This window comes from Protopterus annectens, chromosome 8.part0 (genome assembly GCF_019279795.1).
Source record: "Protopterus annectens isolate FY-2018-M chromosome 8.part0, PAN1.0, whole genome shotgun sequence".
Taxonomy (NCBI): domain Eukaryota; kingdom Metazoa; phylum Chordata; order Ceratodontiformes; family Protopteridae; genus Protopterus; species Protopterus annectens.
In genome coordinates, this window is record NC_056741.1 from 1,311,773,022 (window position 1) to 1,311,792,441 (window position 19,420).

A 19,420-nucleotide genomic window follows, 5' to 3' on the forward strand; every position below is an offset into this window, starting at 1 on the left:
ATGTATACACCTGGTCTGTTCCCTCACACTTGCATCTCCAACATAAACCATCAGCTTTCCTGTCTTGATGAAACCATAAAATTGGTGTGATGTGCCATCTATGGGTTAATCTCATGGCTTGATCATGTGTCCCATGCTATTAGGTTCATAGGTTGGTACTAGGCTATTGGCCCTAGGGCCTATACAAGCCTAGCCATAACAATTCCCTGGCTATTTCTTCCCATGGTATTTACTTCCCTGGACCCGTCTAGCAGAATGACTGACGTGATCTCCGGGATGAATTTCCTATCTCCCATCCATATCATCAAGGTTCCTTTCGAAGAGGGCCAAACAGGGGCTTTGCTTGACATGTATGGGCAGCCTTTTTCAGGGTTTGGGGAGTCTCTGGGTCAGGAACCTATCCCTCTAGCATGTTTTGTTCATTATGATGACAAGGTTTAGATCCCTGGAGCGTATGTCTCTGAGGGATTGGGATTTCTTTAAGTATAGCATGTCCAACAGCTCTGGGTTTGACATGGCCTTGTATGTTAAACAGAGATCACCCCTGAGTAGACGATATGCGACAGAGTATAGGTGGAGTTTTTTTATATGGTCAGCACAGGGCATCTGCTTTAGGCCTGTGATTCTTTTAGTGAGGTATTTCTGCAGCTTTTCCAGTTGTTGTTGCAGATGTCTTGAGAGGTACATACCAAACGGGGAGTTGTATTCTATAATGGGTCTAATGAGGGATGAGTACAGAAGGACAATGACCTCCTTTTTTTCTGGAAGAAAAGCCCTTAGTGATGAGGTGTGCCACATAGAAGGATTTCCTAACTGTTGTGGCAATGTGGTTATCGAAAGTGAGACTACTGTCCACCTGTGTCCCTAAGTCTCTTATCACACATTCAGTGATTAGTGTACTGCCACTTATGTGGTAATTCACAGGTACATGTTTTTTCCCAAAGAGGATAACTATACATTTCTTGGCATTAAGCTTGAGCCCATGGCTCTGGCACCAACCATCTCTTTCTGTAAGGCCCTTTTGTAGAATATCCACATCATTTGGGCATTCAGTAATGGCTCCCAGTTTGCAGTCATCTGCGAACATTGTTAGCTAGAGTCCTTTAGTGTTGGCCTGTACTTCAGAGAAGTAGATGCCAAACAAGAGCGGTCCCAGGACTGAACCCTGAGGTACTCCACTTGTCACTTGTCTGGAGCTGGATTTGGAGTCGGCTACTTTTACAGTGTGGGTTCTGTCAGTAAGCCAGTTGGCAACCCATCGAGTGACGTAGGGATTAATGCCCATCTTAGTAAGTTTATCTATGATTCTAGTGTGGGGGATGGTGTCGAAGGCTTTGATGAGGTCCAGATAGGCTGTGTGGACCACCTTACCCTTGTCCATGGTTCTGGAGACTAATTTGAAGAAGTCCATCAAGTTCAGGAGACAAGATTGGCCCTTCACAAACCCAAACTGTGTGGGGTCCAGTGTTTGAAGGTTACCAATGTCTTTGTTTATAAGTTTCATGATAATACGTTCCATGGGCTTGTAGATCAGGCTCATCAGACTGATGGGGTGGTAGTTCCTGGGATCCAAGGTGGATCCCTCCTTGTGGAGTAGGATAACTGTAGCTGTGCACCACTCAGTGGGCACGAAGCCTGAGGTGAGACTATGATTAAACATGACACTTAGGTGAGGTGCCAGTTCATTTTGTAGTTCATGTAGTACACAGCCTGGGATGTCATCTGGTCCCACGGATGCTGTATTCTTAGCTTTGGAGAGTGTGTTTTTTTACATTTGTGACCATTATTAATGGAATTTGGCAATCTTTCGGTATTGAAATGGGCCCTTTAGGGGGTGAGGGGGGGTGAAGTTTGCACTGAATCGATCTGCCAGGATATTGGCACTATCCTTGAGATCAGTATATTTAATGCCATTCTGTTGTAGCTCAGAGCAGATCTGAGCATTGCCATTTAGATTCTTGACATAGCTATAGAATGCCTTATGGTTGTCTTTGGAATCTTTGGCAATTATGAGGGATCTCAGCTTATTACTGAGACTGGTAAGACAGTTTTTTGCATCCTTGGATTTTCCTCTTTTCGGCAACAGTTTCTTCATTTTGTTGTAAAGTTTGTTTATGGCAAGGGACCACCAGATTGACTTCCTTTTTTTGGAGGAGAGCATCTTGGTTCTGTTGGGGATGGCACGATTCATGCATGAGTGGATGTGCTCGTACAGTGCCTTAGTGTAGGATTCAGTAGTTGAACTTTCAGTTTCTGTCTTAATGGGTGTCATGAAGTTTGTCACTTCTGACTTGAGTAGCATGAAGTTGGCTTTGGAAAAGTTTTTTATGGAGGTTTCCTTACTGTGGGGTGTGGGTGGGATGTGGATGTCAAGGGTGATTAGCTTATGGTCAGACCTGACCAACAAAGGGGTGACCATAGGTGTGGAGCATCAATTTCCTATGTTGGTAATGACCAGGTCTAGGATATTGGAGCCCCTGGTGGGACTAAGGATTAGTTGATCCAGGGTGTTGGAATTTATGAATTCCAAGAACCGTTGGACAAAGGTGTTGGTACACAAGTAGTTTTCACAGTTAATGGAAACTTTAGTTGAAATCACCCAGTATTAGGGTATTTGGTTGTATCTTAATATTTACCAGTATGTTTAGAAAGGTGTAGTGAGAATCTTGGGGCATGGTGGGAGATCTGTAGGAAGCTACAGTTTGGATTGCAGTCTTACCTAGTGTTAGTTGCACCTGGGGAATTTCAGATGCATTGTGTTGGGCAACTAGCCTGGTGTTGTGAATATCCTTTGTGAATGTGGAGACTCCTCCACCTTTAGTGTTTCGGTCCTGGTTTGGTGGCCGAAAAGTGTGGTAAGAATTGTAGCCTGGTATTGCAGGGGTGTGCTCTGGAGCCTTGAACCAAGTCTCATTTACTGCACATATATCGATGTTCTCTATTTTTAGGAGTGCGTCGAGAGAGTGCATTTTAAGGTTTAGACTTCTAGCATTGAGTAGCATTACCTTCAGATTTTGCATGCTTGTACCTGTTACGGTGGTGGTTTTTGTCCTTTGCCTAAAAGGGCACTATAGGGGTGCCAAGAGCCTTAGCCAGTAACCTGAATCCCAGGGGTGACAGGTGCAGACCATCTCTGGCAAAGCATTGTGGTCTGTTGATTATGTCATCACAGGCAGATAGATACTGGATCCCCTTTGAATGACCCCAGAAGCTTAGCCATTTGTTGAAGTCAGTAATTTCGTCTTTATACTGTGGTATCATTCTGGGTGAAGGCAGGATGCTACTCAGGGCTAGGGTCATACCTGTCTGGGCCACATGATTCGAGAGCTCTTCCATGTCTCTCCATGTAGTCCAGGGAGGTACATCTCAAGTCATTCACTCCAACATGGACAATGACAGAGTCATATTTGTACTTGTTGTCGAGTGACTTGAGCGCATGCGTTATGTGGTAGATCCTGGCACCTGAAAGGCAGCTGACTGTAATTTTCTCCTTGTTCAGCATGGTGAATGAGGCATTAGTGTGCCTGACTATAGAGTCACCTATGAATAAAGTGTTGGGCACGTTGTCTTGCTTTAGGGGCTGTTGTTGGGTGGCACACTGGTGTTGTGAGCTATGTGACACTTTGGTTGTGATTGGTGTTTGTTTGCATTTCAGCTTCAGAGGTCCTTGTTGTTTGGGCAGGTTACTGTTAAGGGCCTCCACATATGTGGGTTTACTGTTGCTATGTGTGGGTGTTGGTGGTGTGGGTTTAGAAGGGCTAAGTGTTGCTTGAGGTGTAGTGCGGGTGTTAACCTTCTCCTCTTGACTGTCTAGCACAATCTTGGGTAGAGAGAGCTTTGCTTCCAGTTTGGCTATGTCACTGCATCTCTCACAGGTTGTAGTGTTGGGTGGTAGGAGGAGAGGTTTGTCTCTGTACATGAGGCAGTTGCTGCATTGCCCCAGTATGCCCAGATTCACCAGGTGGACAGGAGAAATCACTGGGAGCTGACCCTTGGACATGCTTGGTTTGGTGCTTTTTTTTTTTTGTAAAGTACAAGAGCTGTTTTCCTTACCTTAGCAAGGTACTTTGCAATTTTAGGTTGTTTAGTGCCTATGATTAATTTCTCCTTAACGAGGAATTAACAATATTTATGTACTATTAACTTTTTCCCAAATCTCCTGCCATTCCTTCATAATAAGTAAAATCCCTTCCTTAGTGTCCCATCTGTTCCATCATGTCAGTATGTTTCCCATAATTTTCTTTTCTAGTATGCCTCTGTAAAATATTTTACTTCTTTCTTTTTGGATAAAATTCAATTTATTCCACATTAGAATGTCTACTGGGTATTGCAAATTCACCTTCTCTTTAAATTTGTTCTTACATACTTAAACTTGTAGTAATGAAACCATTATGTGCTGGAAATAGTAAATGTATCCTTGTCAGTATCATCTCCATAATTTTCTGACATTAAGCCTTTTAAGATGAATTTTATACCATGGTAGCCTGGGTCATGTGTGGAGATGGTCTTCAGAAAAGCCCATATACCTAATTAACAAACCAATCAGTAAAGAAAAGGGTTAGAAATTATCGCTGAAAAAGTACTCCAATGCATAATCAGTCACATGAAGTTTAGTGGTAGGCCTTCCATCTGTGTAATGCAAATCCTGCAAGAAACACTGGAGTTTGATGGAAAGATGTTGTGTAGTATAGAAAAAAAAGGTAGATGTTCTTCATCTCACATTGCTGCAGTCCTTACACTTGGGGTAGTCCGCTGTCCTCGGTCGGCCCGAATATCAAAGTGTCAAGGGCATTTGACTGACATCAGGACGTCAGGGTACAAATGCGCATGACCGACGTCATATCCTCAGTCTTTTTTGCCGCATGGTCCGATGCAGAAGCAGCATTGCAAGTGCCGGTTGGCGTTCTGAGATTTTTCGATTTCGAAGTTTCAGACCGAGTTCAAAGTTGGCTAAGTACCCCGTTGGGGAATATTTTAGTTTTTCCTTGCCTCAGTATTTTACCGGATGTCAGAAAAAGTTAATAATTGCATTTCTTGTGGGAAACAGATACCGCATAGAGATTATCATACTTTGTGTATTCCTTGCTTAGGGCCTGAGCACGACGTTGTTGGCTGTCGCTCTTGTGCTAGATTTAATAAACGCACTATAAAGAGGAGATTGGATTGTGCAAGGTTAGTCTTTGGGAAGCGGTGCAATTATAACATGCCGTCAGATGTTTCTCCGCTTCTACAAAGAAGCGCAAGGATAAAGCAGTTAAGTTTAGGCTGGAAGAACCGTCTGTACCGGACGCCGGTTCTTTAGAGGTGTCGGTGGAGCCGGTGGCTCCACCGGAGGTTTCTTTGTGTTCCCAGGGTGAGACTTTAGTATTGCAAGATGTGGCCTCTCAGGAGGCAAGTCAAGCTGAGGGGGCTTCTCAGGTTACTATACTCCCCTCTCTTCCAAGGGTGGCTAGGCCCTCCCCTTCTGTTTCTAAGGCTTCTCCCAGGGGCAGGCCAGGTTTAGCTTCAGTTGGTGTTACCCCTAGCTCTTCAGGTACTGTGCCCAAGAAGCATATGCTTAAAATGGCAGAAGATTTGATTTCTTTGATTAGAGGTTCTATGCCCCTCCTGATAAGAGGCCTAGGGTGGAGCCTGAGCTGGGGGGTTTTGAGCAGGCTTCAGATGTGTCAGAGTCTTCGGCTGAAGACTTGCAGGAGTACTCTCCTTATTCTGATTCTGATGTGGATGATTCTACTCCTTCTGCTTCTCCTCCTGAGGATTTTTCTTTTCAGAAACTCTTCATTCCATGAGGGAGCATTTTAAGTGGGAAGGTCAGGACTTCTCTGATTCCAGGAAAAGGCTTAGGGAATTTTTGTTTTTACCCCAGCATAGGCCTTTGGCTATACCTCCTGTTTTGGATGTAGTGGAAGATGTTTTTACAGAGGCTTCCCTTAATCCTGATTCTTTGCCTCCTGCTCCTGTTAAGCCGGATAGGTATTACAGGGTGCCTGAAGCTCATAAGTATCTTTTTAAGAGTCCTAGGGCAGACCCAGAAACTGTTAGCCAGGGTCCTAAAAGTGTTAAGGCTTCTGTTGTTAAGAATCCGGTTCCTGCAGACAAAGAGGCTAGGGCCTTGGATAGATGGGGAAAGAAAGTTTATACTTCTTCCACTCTTGCTATGAGGGCTTTGAATTGCCAGTTTCACATGTTGAAATATCAAAACTATCTCCTTTCACAATTAAAGTCTAAGGTTGATGCTTTGGCAGTAGGTATTGATTGTAAAGAGTTGCAAGATTTAGTGCATGTTTCTGAACAGGTGGGTAAGCATTCTTTGCAATGTGGTTTTGATGCTGTACAGGCCTCATCTAGGGTGGCTGCCACTGGGTCAGTTCTTCGCAGGCACGCCTGGCTAAGAGATCAAAATTTGTCTGAACATGTTAAAACAAGGATTTTAGATGCTCCTTTACAATCTGACGTGTTGTTTGGTCCTCCTGTTGAGGCAGTTTTAAAGAAAATGGAAGACAAAGCAAAGTCTATGCAGACTGTTAAAGATTTTTTGCAGGTTCAGCCTCCAAAGTTTAGCAGAAATTGGCCTGCTAAAGGGTGGACATATCCTTCTTATGATTCCCAGTCTAGGGGTAGATCTAGACGTGGTAGGGGCAGAGCTCAGGGCTCTTTCAGGCCTAGAACAGGAGTTCTCCTGCACAGTCTTCAGGTGAGGGCAGGGGTCAGTCCTTTCATAAACAGACCCAATGACCTACCTTTTCAGCTGCCAGAGCCTTCTCGTCTGGCAGCACCTTTGGGAGGAAGGTTGGCACTTTTCAAAGAAAATTGGAGTTTAATTACCCAAGACAAATGGGTATTGGATATCATACACCAAGGTTACAGGTTTTATTTCCATACCTTGCCTCCGTTCAGGGGCATGCCAGACGTTCCTCCTCAACAAAGAATAGAGGCTCACAAGCAAATTTCTCTGTTACTTCAACTAGGGGCCATACAGCCAGTCCCTATGCCAGAAGTGGGCCTAGGATTTTATTCTCGCCTGTTCCTAGTACCAAAGAAGGGGAACACGTGGAGACCAATTTTGGATCTATCTATCCTCAACACTTATCTGGACATTCCCAAGTTCAAAATGTTGACGTTACAACAGCTTTTGCCTCTGCTGGGCAAAGATCATTGGATGGTAACTTTGGATCTCAAGGAGGCTTACCTTCATGTTCCTATCAGACTAAGTTGCAGGAAGTATCTGCGTTTCGAGCTGGCACTTTTCACTATCAGTTCTCTGCATTCCCCTTTGGCTTATCTACTGCGCCTAGAGTGTTCACAAAAGTTCTGGCTCCAGTGATAGCTTTCTTCAGGCTGAAAGGAATACAGATCTATCCTTATTTGGACGACTGCCTGATTCTGGCTCAAGGAAGGGAAGAGCTTCTTCGTCATTTGGAATATGTGATAGCAGTGCTAAGATGCCTAGGGTATTCTGTGAACGAAATAAAGTCCAGTCTAGTACCCTCTCAAGACATGTGCTTTCTGGGTGTGAGACTGAATACAGCATCCCAGATGGCCTTTTAACCCCGGACAAACAAAAGAGTCTATCCCTTTACTTCCATCAGCTATCTCATCAGTCCGGGCTGACTGCAAGGACAGTCCTTCAAGCCTTAGGGTTCATGGCATCTTGTATTCTGGTGCTTCCCAATGCCAAACTGCATATGAGGAAGCTACAATGGTATCTCAAAATGTATGGACACAGCACTGCCAGGATCTAGACACTGTCATTCAAATAATACCTTGCATTCAAAAGGAATTTTTGTGGTGGGCTCAGGAATGTCACCTAAACAAGGGACTCTCTGTGACCCGCCAGAGGCGAGTCAGATTTTAACGACAGATGCCTCAGACAAAGCTTGGGGAGCTCATCTAAATGGAAAGTGGATACAAGACAAGTGGCCTGCCAGACTACAGCATCTACATATCAATCTAAAGGAGATGTTAGCAGTCCAGTTTGCGTTAATAGCTTTCAAGGATTTACTTCTTCCAGGGCAGGTGTTGATTCTAACAGACAACACAACTGTCATGTGGTACATCAACAAGCAAGGGGAACGATTCTTACCCTCTATGCAGGCAAGCAATGATTTTGTGGGAGACTGCTCTCAAGTTACAACTCAATCTTCAGGCAAGGTTTCTGCCAGGAGCACATAACTCCTTAGCAGATGTGTTGAGCAGACGAATTATGGATCCCCACGAGTGGAAATTGGATCCTCATGTGTTTCAGAAATTGACAGTGTCATGGGGAACTCCAGACATAGATCTGTTTGCTTCTCCACTAAACCATCAGCTGCCAAAGTTTTGCACAAAAAGGTTTCATCCCACAGCTTGGAAAGTGGATGCTCTTTCTTTCAATTGGAGCAATCTTCATGTGTATGCCTTTCCACCTCTGCCTCTCCTCCCAAAGGTACTTCTAAAGGTCAGACAGGACAAGCCAAGGATGATTTTAATAGCTCCAGATTGGCCTCGACAGCACTGGTACCCATTACTGAGAAGTCTGGTACGGAAGCCTCCATGGCCTTTGCCTTCGATTCCACACCTGTTGTCACAGGAGGACAGCCATTTGCTCAATGTCAAACTTCACTCTCTTCACCTAACAGCCTGGCATATTCTGTTTTGAACCATAAAGGGTCTCAACTTCCACAACAAATTTTGAATGTGATTTTGGAAGCTAGAAGGCCTAGTACAAGGAAAGTGTACGCAGATAAATGGAAGAGATTTTTATTTTGGAGTGCAGCAAAAGATTTTGATGTTTCTGAGCCTAATTTGAGTGTGGCTCTTCAATATCTTACTGAGTTACTGGACAAAGGTTTGTCTTTCTCTTCTATTAAGGTTCATGCTGCAGCAATTTCGGCTCACTATGATTGTGTCCCACCATTGTTTTCTCATCCTTTGTTCAAGCAATTTCTTAGAGGGCAAAGAATATCAGACCCCCAAGAGCTCCTACCCCTGCTTGGGATCTCAATTTTGTGTTGGAGAAACTCACTCTACAACCTTTTGAGCCTGCAGCTACTTCTGAGTTGAAATATTTATCATGGAAGACTGCTTTTTGTTGGCAATTACCTCTGCAAGAAGGGTTTCTGAATTGCAGGCCCTTATGGCGTTGAGCCTTTCTTGATTTTCCATAAGGATAGGGTATCATTACGTACTAATCCTTCCTTTATGCCTAAGGTGGTTTCTAGTGTGGCTTTAAACCAAACTATTCATTTGCCTACTTTTTATGCAAATCCCCAAAATAAAGGGGAAAAGATTTTGCACACTTTAGATGTACACAGGCAGTTGCGTTATTATTTGGACAGAACTAAAGGGTTCAGGCAGTCTCAGCAGTTGTTTGTTTCTTTTGCTTTGAGTTCTCAGGGCAAGCCTGTGTCAAAGCAAACTATTTCTAAGTGGATTGGGTTTTGCATTGCTTTCTGTTATTCCCATCATGGCAAGGAGATTCCAGCTGGGATTAGGCCTCATTCCACTAGGGCTACTGCCACATCAACAGCTTTTTTGAGGTGAGTGGCAACCAAGGATATTTTGGAGGCAGCTACTTGGAGTTCAGTGCATACTTTCTCTAGGCATTATCACCTGCCACTTTACTCTAAATCCAGGGCTGGTTTTGCCACTGCTGTTTTGCAGGGCATTTTGGCAGCTCCTGCTTCCTTGTAGTTAGCCATCCTCCCTTACCTCTGCTTTGGGATTCTACCCAAGTGTAAGGACTGCAGCAATGTGAGATGAAGAACATAGTACAGTTTTGTACCTACCATAAATGTAGATGTTCAAGATCCACATTGCTGCAGTCCAATTTACCTCCCTCCTTCCCCTCTGCAGTTAGAGGTGGTTGTGTGGGTTGGGTTGTACATATTGTATATTTTGTATATATTGTACATATAGTTAGTGCAAGGGTGGTTGGTTGGTTGTTTGCTGTCTTTTGGTTTTGACCTTTATTTTTAGGGTCTTCTGACATCTGGGGCAAGAAAAGACTGAGGATATGACGTCGGTCATGCGCATTTGTACCCTGACGTCCTGATGTCAGTCAAATGCGCCTTGACCGACGTCAGCCTTATACTTTGATATTCGGGCCGACCGAGGACAGCGGACTACCCCAAGTGTAAGGACTGCAGCAATGTGGATCTTCGAACATCTACATTTATGGTAGGTACAAAACTGTACTTTTCTTCCAGGGTTTTGCTTCCCAGATACACAGTATTGTCAAGTGTTCACTTATGGCATTTGGTAATATACCAGCACATTTGAAATGGTTTGGACAGTTAATGGGAAGTCAAGTCCAGCGTACTCTGGCATTTATACTTTGGATCAGTCATGCTGTATGGTATATTATCTATATATGTGCTTATGTAGATTTATGTGTGTGTGTGTGTGTGTGCATGTGTGTGTGTGTGCATGTGTGTGTGCATGTGTGTGTGTATGCATGTGTGTGTGTGCATGTGTGTGTGTGCATGTGTGTGTGTGTGTGTGTGTGCGTGTGTGTGTGTGTGTGTGTGTGTGTGTGTGTGTGTGTGTGTGTGTGTGTGTGTGTGTGTGTGTGTGTGTGTGTGTGTGTATTGGATTACCTGCATGAACAGCAGCTCATTATCTACCGTTTCTCAAACAATGATTCACGGATTTTATTTTTTATGTTTTCTCCTTTCTTTGTAATAATGTGATAGTGAAATTATTATATGCAAGTAAGAGAGTGTATGGGGATGTGAAATTCCCCACTCAGGGGGTACTCTTGATATACAGAGATCATCCAACTGAAGCTGCAATCTGATGCTGCTGGTATGTACATACTAACATTGTGCTGTGATTGACTTTGAGACAGTAGTGGAGATTTCGCTGCAGTCACTGTCATGCAACCATAAAGTTAGTATATTTTCAAGAAGAGTATGAGGGCAGGCACTCTGCGCCACCCCCCCCCCTCCCATGGAATGCATTTTTAGGGGATTAGATTGATTCTGTTGTGTTGTCAGGCAGGTAATTTACTGTAGAGTGGTTAAGTGTTGTGTTAGGTGATTTATTTACCAGTGTTCCATGTGTATTTAAGAGTTTTACTTTCTGATTAAAGCAGAAAAGTATGACGTATGCTTCTGTAGATAATGCTGGAATGTCTGCATAGGCTTATGGGCAGTATAAATGAAGTGTTGTGTTTGTTTGTTTGAGACAACTGTTGCAAAAGATAACTATTGATGCTATTGTATACATTTGTATACTGTGTGTAATCTGAATTACAATAATATTGCACTGTTATATAATTGTATAATATTAGTAATTATGGCTATCAAAAACTGTCAAGATTTAAATGAATATTATAGTCACATCATTGTGCATTCCCTGTTCACTTGTAATGTTAAGGGAATATATGTGTAGGGCTTTTACAGTGGTAGCTAGTATTTATTTTAGGTTGTCTTGACTAACTTGATAGCTCAACCCTCGCACAAAACCTATAATCAGGTTAGTTAAGTTTTTCTTACTTGTGCACCACACCATATAGTGCATTAAGTGCCAAACAGCATTTTTATTCCATCAGTGATCATTTTTACCCTCTGCTTTAGTTCAAGAAATCCTTGTAAAATTTCTCTTTTCTGTATGCACATGCCACAGAAAAAGAAGTTATGTCTTACCATAACATTCCATCTGTATTGTTGATCCTCGTTCAGTAATTGCGTATGGGTATCGGTTCCGACCTTTTAACCAAGCCGGCCATCTTCTAAGCTCGCGTCAGCTGCAAATTCTGGAGCTAAAACTCTTACCCAGAATTCCCCTCTCCCTGTTACCTCAGATTGAGTTTGCAAGTCAAAGGAAGGTAGAGGCTACCTCTGGTCAAATGACCTAAAAGAACCGGATGGTGAGATCCACTAGAAGCCACAGGAGGGGGAAGGATGGAGGGTCGTAATGACTGAAGGGAGGATCAACAATACAGATGGAACGTTTTAGTAAGACATAACCTCTTTATCTGATATTGTTAATCCTCGTTCATTCCTTATGCATGGGACAGAGTCCCCAGCTACCTGTATTCCTGGGAGGCTTTCATGGTAGGTCATTCCTGAGCACCATAGAACCAAAAGATGCTCTTCCCCTGGAGGCCAACTCCAATTTGTAATGATTGATGAAGGTATGAGGCATAGCCCAAGTTGCAGCTGCACAGATGTCATGTAAAGAAGCTCTGGCATGGAAGGCAGCAGAAGTTGCCACCAACCTTGTCAAATGAGCCTCGCTGGTAGTCGGTAATGGAATATTACGTTGTGTATAAGTGGAGGTCACAAGGTCTTTCAACCATCTAGCCAATGTGACCTTAGCAACAGCACATCCTAATCTGGGTCCAGAATAGGCCAAAAATAACTTGTCCGATTTATGAGAGGCTTTAGTCCTATTCAATCAGAAGTGAATTTGCCTGTGAATATCTAGGGTATGTAGGCAATATTCTCCTTTGTTTGAATGATTGGGGAAGAAAACTGGCAATTCAATGGTTTGATTAATGGACATTTCAGAAATCATTTTTGGCAGAAAGGAAGGATTAGTTCTCAAAGACACTCTATCTCTATGAAAAATCAAGTATGGACTCTTGATGCATAAGGCTTGAAGCTCAGAAATACGTCTGGCAGAAGTAATGGCGACCAAAATCAAGGTTTTCCATGACAAATATTTGAGTTCACATGAAGAAGCTGGTTTGAAAGGAGGCATTGTCAGAGCTTGTAGAACTAATGACAGGTCCCATGGCTGAATAGGTTCTCTAAAAGGGGGCTTCAGATGATTCACACCTTTTATGAAGGTCTTGCATAATTTGTGAGACATAAGAGGGGAGTCTTGGACACCCTCATGGAAATTAGATATTGCAGCCAATTGAACTCTAATGGTAGAGGACAATAGACCTGACTGAAATAGATCGGCTAGATACTCTAGAACTGTCAACACTGGTTCTGAAAAAGGATCTACTTGCTTTTCTTTCAGCCAACAGATAAATCTTTTCCACTTGCTTAGATAAGTTATTCTAGTGGAAGACTTATGAGATGCAATAAGAATGTCCCATACTGTTAAAGAAAGATAATTCTGCCTGGCAATCAAGGGAATTGGAGGAACCAAGCTGTGAGCTTCAGGCTGTCCAAGTTGGGATGAATCGGATTCTGCAGATGGGAGATCAACCCTGAGGTTGGATGGAGAATCCATGGTTGATCTAGCAGGTGAGGCCAGAGGAAGGGGAACCAAATCTGATGAGACCAATATGGTGCTATGAGGATCACCTTGCTCTTCAACCAATGGCCTTTCTTCAGAAACTGGGGAATGAGGGGAAGAGGTGGAAAAGCATAAAGAGGACCCGAGGGCCAATCGTGGACTAGAGCGTCCCTGGGTGACTGTCCCAGAGAGGGAATCGGGGTGAAGTAGTTGCTGCATTTGTAGTTGGTTGGGGATGCAAAAAAGTTGCAGCAAGGATGGCCCCACCAGTGGTGGAAGATCTCCACTGCTATCAAGGAATTCAGGGACCACTTGTGAGGTTGTAGAATGCACCTGCTGAGTCTGTCTGCTATCACGTTGGAACTCCCGTGAATGTGCATTGCTAGAAGAAAACAGTTGGTAGCCGTCACCCATTGCCATATCCTCATGGCCTCTCGAAGGGGGTAAGATTTGGTTCTGCCCTGTTTGTTGATGTACCAGACCACCACCATATTGTCTGATTGTCTGATTGTATCGCAATAGTCCCGGACGGCAGCAGGGGGTGGAATGCTTGCAACGCCAGAAGCACCGCCCTCAGCTCCGGAACATTTATATGCAGTTGGGCCTCCAATTCGGACCAAGTGCCTAGGACTGTCTGACCCTGACATAGACCCCCCCCACCCATCAGGAAGGCTTCTGTGGTCACTGTAGCCATGGGCTGCTGGGGGGAGAAAGGGAGAGACCATTGTGAATGGTTGTGGGTCATCCACCAATTTAAATCCTATTTACACCTGTGGATTACTCGAATCTTGGCTGAAAGAGGATGATGAAAAGGATACCATTGGGTGAGCAGTAGCCATTGTAGAAGCCTCATATGAAACCTGGCCAGGGGGACAATGGTGATAGAGGCTGCCATAGAACCCAACAGCTGTAAGACAGAGTGAGCTGTGGATTTCTTCCTTGAAAGGATTGGGATCAGTTGTTGCTTTATCCTTAGAATTCTGTGCTCTGTAATTCTTTGTATCCAATATGACCCCTATGAATTCTGTGGACTGAGATGGGGTGAGATTGGATTTCTGTCAGTTTATGGTTATGCCTAGCTTTTTTTAAATGAGGCGGGAGTATGCCAGGCTTCTTCTAATAGATGTCTGGTGGGGGCAGAGATGAGTCAGTTGTCTAGGTATGAAAACACCTGGAATTCTTGTAGTCGCAAGTGAGCTGTGACAACTGGAGTCCGAAGGGCAGTACTCTGGACTAGTAATGACTGGCTCCCGCACGGAAGCACAGAAATCTTCTTGATGGCCTGTCCACTTTTAAGTGGTAGTACGCATCTTGAATATCTATCGAGCACATCCAATCGTCTTTTTCCAAAAGCGGGAGGATAGACTGTATTGTGACCATCCGGAATTTTTGTACTCTCACAAACTTGTTCAATACACTGAGATCCAAAATTGGTCTCCAGTCCCCAGTTTTCTTTGGCACCAAAATAGTCTTGAGTAGAATCAGGATCTTATCTGGTCTGGAGGGACTATTTGGATGACTCTTTTTCTTAGCAGCTTTGCTATTTCTAGTGCTGCTTCTTCCCTTTGACTGGGTGGAATGTTGGGTAAGTTTGTTGGGGGGGGGGGCAAGACAAAGATCGAAGGGGATATGGTAACCTCTGTTATTATCCTTTTTACCCAAGGGTCGGTGGTGATGGTTAGCCAGGCAGAAGGGTACAAGGAGAAATGACCCTCAATCACCTCCAGAGGAAAGGAGTTGGGCTGCTCTTCAGGAGCGCTGATAGGATTGACCAGGAAAAGAATCCCTGGAACCCTGGTTACTACACGGACCCCCTCTGCCCCGAAAGGGGAATCTTCCCTGAGAGTTTCCCCCTCTGCCTCTAGGGGAGAACTCGGACTGTGTGTCACGGAAAGGACCCTGAGACTTTTTGTACCATATTTTCCCGCTCTTCTGGTTTCTGGAGAAAGAACGTTGAGGGGAAGAATAATGGACAACTACGGCAGAAAGGGTCTTACCGTCCTATTCACATCTGGCCAGTGTACTTTTAACTTTGGGTCCAAACAGTGAAGAGGCTTCGATGGGAGCATTGAGAAAGGAAGCATTGAAGGGTTCCGTGAAATTACATAAGCGCATCCAGGCATGTCGTCTCAAAACAACACCTGAACTTGCCACTCTAGCTGCTCCTTCTGATGCATGAGATATCAGGTGCATGGAGGAGTTTGATATCGATTCAGTGGTAGCCAGCTGATAGGCCACTTTGTCATGGACCTCATCAGACACAGCACCAACCAAAGTTTCAGAGAGCTCAGATACTAAATCCCTTTGAAGCCTGGTGAAGTGTGCCATGTAATTCAGGGACCTGATTGCAAAGGTCGCTGATGCAAATGTACACTTCCCTATTCTGTCCAGAGCCCGTGACTCTTTGTTGGGTGGATGGACAGTCTGGCTTTCTCTTCTTCCGCCTGGTCCTTCTTGGTTGCGGCCACCACCACTAGAGCATCTACAGGAAGACCTTTGGACCAATGGGGGTCAGTAGCAGGAGGGGACAAAAATTTATCTGGCCTCCGGGGAATGGCCTCAATGGTGTCAGGAGCCTTCCACGCACACTGCATGACAAGCCGGACCAGTTCGTCAGCAGGTGGAGTAACCCAGGAGGTAGGGGGCCAAGCAAGAAAGGTCTGCAGGAACACAGACTCTTCAGAGGGTCAAGTTAGAGGGATGCCAGTCACCTCTCTGTTTAAGGATTTCGAGGATATCACCAAAGGATACCTCAGAGGGTGAGCGAGGGGATCCTTCTCCATCATCAAAGTCTGTGTCTTCAGTAAGGGACTCCTCTGTGGAGTCCATGTGCTTCCTCGTGCATGAGCTTTTGCGATGCACTTCCTCAGAGGGAGAAGCCAGGGAAGACAACACAAAAGGGGTTTCCTGTGGGAGTACATCCTGAGGCACTTGCGCCCGGTGTCCGCTAGGGGGCCAGAGGAGGGTGGGGGGATTGACAGCACAGTATCACCAGCAGACACCAAAGCCTTCTCCATTAGTTGGAAGGCCAGTCCACCTGAAGAGGGCTGAATGTCCTGGACAGGGGTCACCCCTCCCCTAAGTGGCTCAGGCTGCTGTCCCGGAGTCCCGGGATGGCTGTGAAACACCAAATTACATACCCCAAAGCTGCCATCCTGGGTCATAGCAAAACTCTCCTACCATGAAGGCAACTGCTGTTCCTTAGTGAGGTCCATGAAAGGAACCGTAGAGGGGGAAGACTATGCTATATCAAGGGGCTTCAAAGGCAATGAAGGAGGAGAATAAGTAGGGGTCTTTGCAAAGGGTGATCACCTCCCAAGGAAGGATAGGTCCTGGGGGGCAGGATATCTCTGGCCAAAAGCACTTGATCCACAAGACGCAACACATCATGTTCAGAGAGGCTTCTAGTGGATTTCACGGACATGGCTGAGGGGGAGTCAGGTCTATCCACAGATGGGACAAGCTTGGTGCCCACATACCCAGTCTGCACTGAAAACAATGGTGCCGTAAAGGACTGTACTACAGGTGTCTGCACCAAGGAAATCATCTGTGCCGAAGTCATGGTCTGCACTGACAGTAAGGTCGGTGCCAAAGTGGTTGTCAGTGCTGAAGCTGGGACCGAAAAAATCGGTGTCAGTAACTGAGTTGTCGGTTCCAGGCAAGGTATCAGAGCTGATGTGGTTGCACTCCAACAGGATAGTCGGTGCCGGTAGAGAGGTCTGAACCGAGGAGCCCCTCAGTACCGATACAGTAAGGGGCATGCTAGTCAGTGCCAAAGTCAGATGGAGCTGATGGCCTCTGTGCCGAAGTCACAGATGGCACCGATGGCCTTGGTACTGAGGGTCTAGGCACCGAAAGTGCCTGAGCCAAAAGTCAGATCTGAAGTAGAAAGCTTAGCCTTCTTGGGTCTCGGTTGATGGAAGTCCTCAGCCGGGGACGAAGGAAGAGATTTGACCTTTGAAAGATCATCAGTTTTTTTCTTATGGGATCTAGGAGGTGTTGAGGCCTCCAACCCAGAAATAGCCTCTGAAAAGGGAGATTTGAGTAGTCCCTTCAGCAACAATTTATTTTTCCTCTCGATCAACGTCCTGTTAGAGAAGTTCTTACAAATTGCACAGGGAGGATCAACTGATAAATGAGGCACACCCAAACAATAGACACACAGAGGATGTGCATCTGAAGTAGGTAATTTATGTCCACAATCTGAACATCTCTTAAATCCTGGACTACCTTTTTTATCCATGATAGAAAAGGATGAAACAGAAAGAATACCAGCAGTGGTACAAGAAATACCCAAAGGTAATGAAGAAAAGGTGTCTAACAACGATGGTATAGAAGAAAATACCTTGCGGTAAAAAGATTGGAGAACAAATATTGTACTTAGCTCAAGAGAAGTAGCTTGACACGACCAAATGGCGATGCGGCAAATTAAATCTGGGGTAACAGGGAGAGGGGAATTCTGGGTAAGAGTTTTAGCTTGAGAGTTTGTGGCTGACACGAGCTTGGAAGATGGCCGGCTCGGTTCCGAGGTCTGAACCGATACTCATACGTAAGGAATGAACGAGGATTAACAATATCAGATGGTAACGTTAGACTTTAACCTCAGTGACATCAGGATAGGGAAAGCATGAGTTATGTCCCTATACTTTAGTGGATGCACCATCTCACGTGCACAAAGATGTGTCCCTTAAGTGCATGGTTACACTTCCCACTATTGCTAGCATGACATCACCAAGGGATACACTAAATTTATTTAGACCATAGTTTAATAAAAGTTTGCAAAGGTTTTTATTAAAATTAAAAATGACACAAATACATAGCGAATAATGAAGATACAAATGCATCATGACACTTTACTCCCCAGATGCTGCAATTAACTTAAGAATGTAATCACAATGCTTTAATGTAGTGACTGCAAAGGGTAGACTGAGCTTTGGGTTAAGTAAGGTAAGATAGAAACTTCTCCACTAAAGTTTTGAGACAGATTTAAAAAGGCAACTCATATTACAAGGATTCAGCAAGGAATTTTTCATAGAATGAGTACTAGTTTACAGAATAAGAATATAAATTAACATATTTGAGAACTATATGATAAATAGGTTAGTGTATAGACGGCTTAATGTGGAAGACATAGTAAACTGACACAGGAGATTTATCAGGTTAGAGATGTATGTAATGCTAAGTGCAGTGAATTATGTTTGTATAATCTGCATTTGTGCAGGTTGGACAGCTGTCTGCTTTTTGACAGAAGGCATACTATAATAACACTGCAAAATTCTGCCAAAAATAGCTAGACAGATGATTGAAGAAATATATTTTACTGTAATAAATCTCAGGGTTGCCAGTTTTTATTTAGGTTATTTTGCAGAATATCACTGTTCTTGATGGAAAAATATGTCAAGAACATTGCCAGCAAACCTTCCTATTAAAAGGCACTGACTTAAAGTGATACTAAATTCCTTCCAGAGTTTTGCCTTCCTTTCTTTGAGTAATGCCCAAAAGGGCAGTGATCTGGCATGACATAGACTGGCCAAGACTTCTCTTCTGCCTTCTTGGGTTTATAACAATAGCTGTATTCATAACCCAAATGGCCTGCCAGCAGATGTGTGACCTACATTTATATGGTTTGCTACCAGTGGCTGCACAGTCATTCCATCTTGGATTTCCTCTTGGGACCCTTACTGCCAATGTCTGGAGTTTTTTCAACCCTTTTCTTGGAGAAGAGCTTCCATTTTATTTCACCCTCCCTGATATAGTCACTCACATTACCTGTGTCACTAGAGGGGTGGGAGGACGGGCAGCTATGGGCCTGACCTTATCCAGAGCCACTGGATTTCCTTGGAAATGCATCACCGTATCAACTCTCTGTTCCTGAGGGCTCCAGTTATGAGAGCTCTGGGAGCACTTTTAAAGTGGAAAACCTTCCTGATGAGACTGAACTGGCTGGCAGTTTATAGCATCTGAATGTGCATAGATGGATTCCATTGTTACCACTCTATGGGTAAGTGACCCATCCGTGGAAGTCTACCACTAGCTAAACTGTCCTGCCGGTAGCACCATGGCAGCTCATTGTTTAGGATATTCAAAGATGTTAATCATTATCATTGCTGCAGTAGCCTTTAACAATATGAGTTATAGCCTGCCAAGGACATAATGGCCAGCCAGTCCTCCAAAGTCTCTGGCTTCCCTCCACACATGAGCCCAGGCTTTTGCAGTTTGAGCTCCAGAGGGAGGAAGCAGTAGC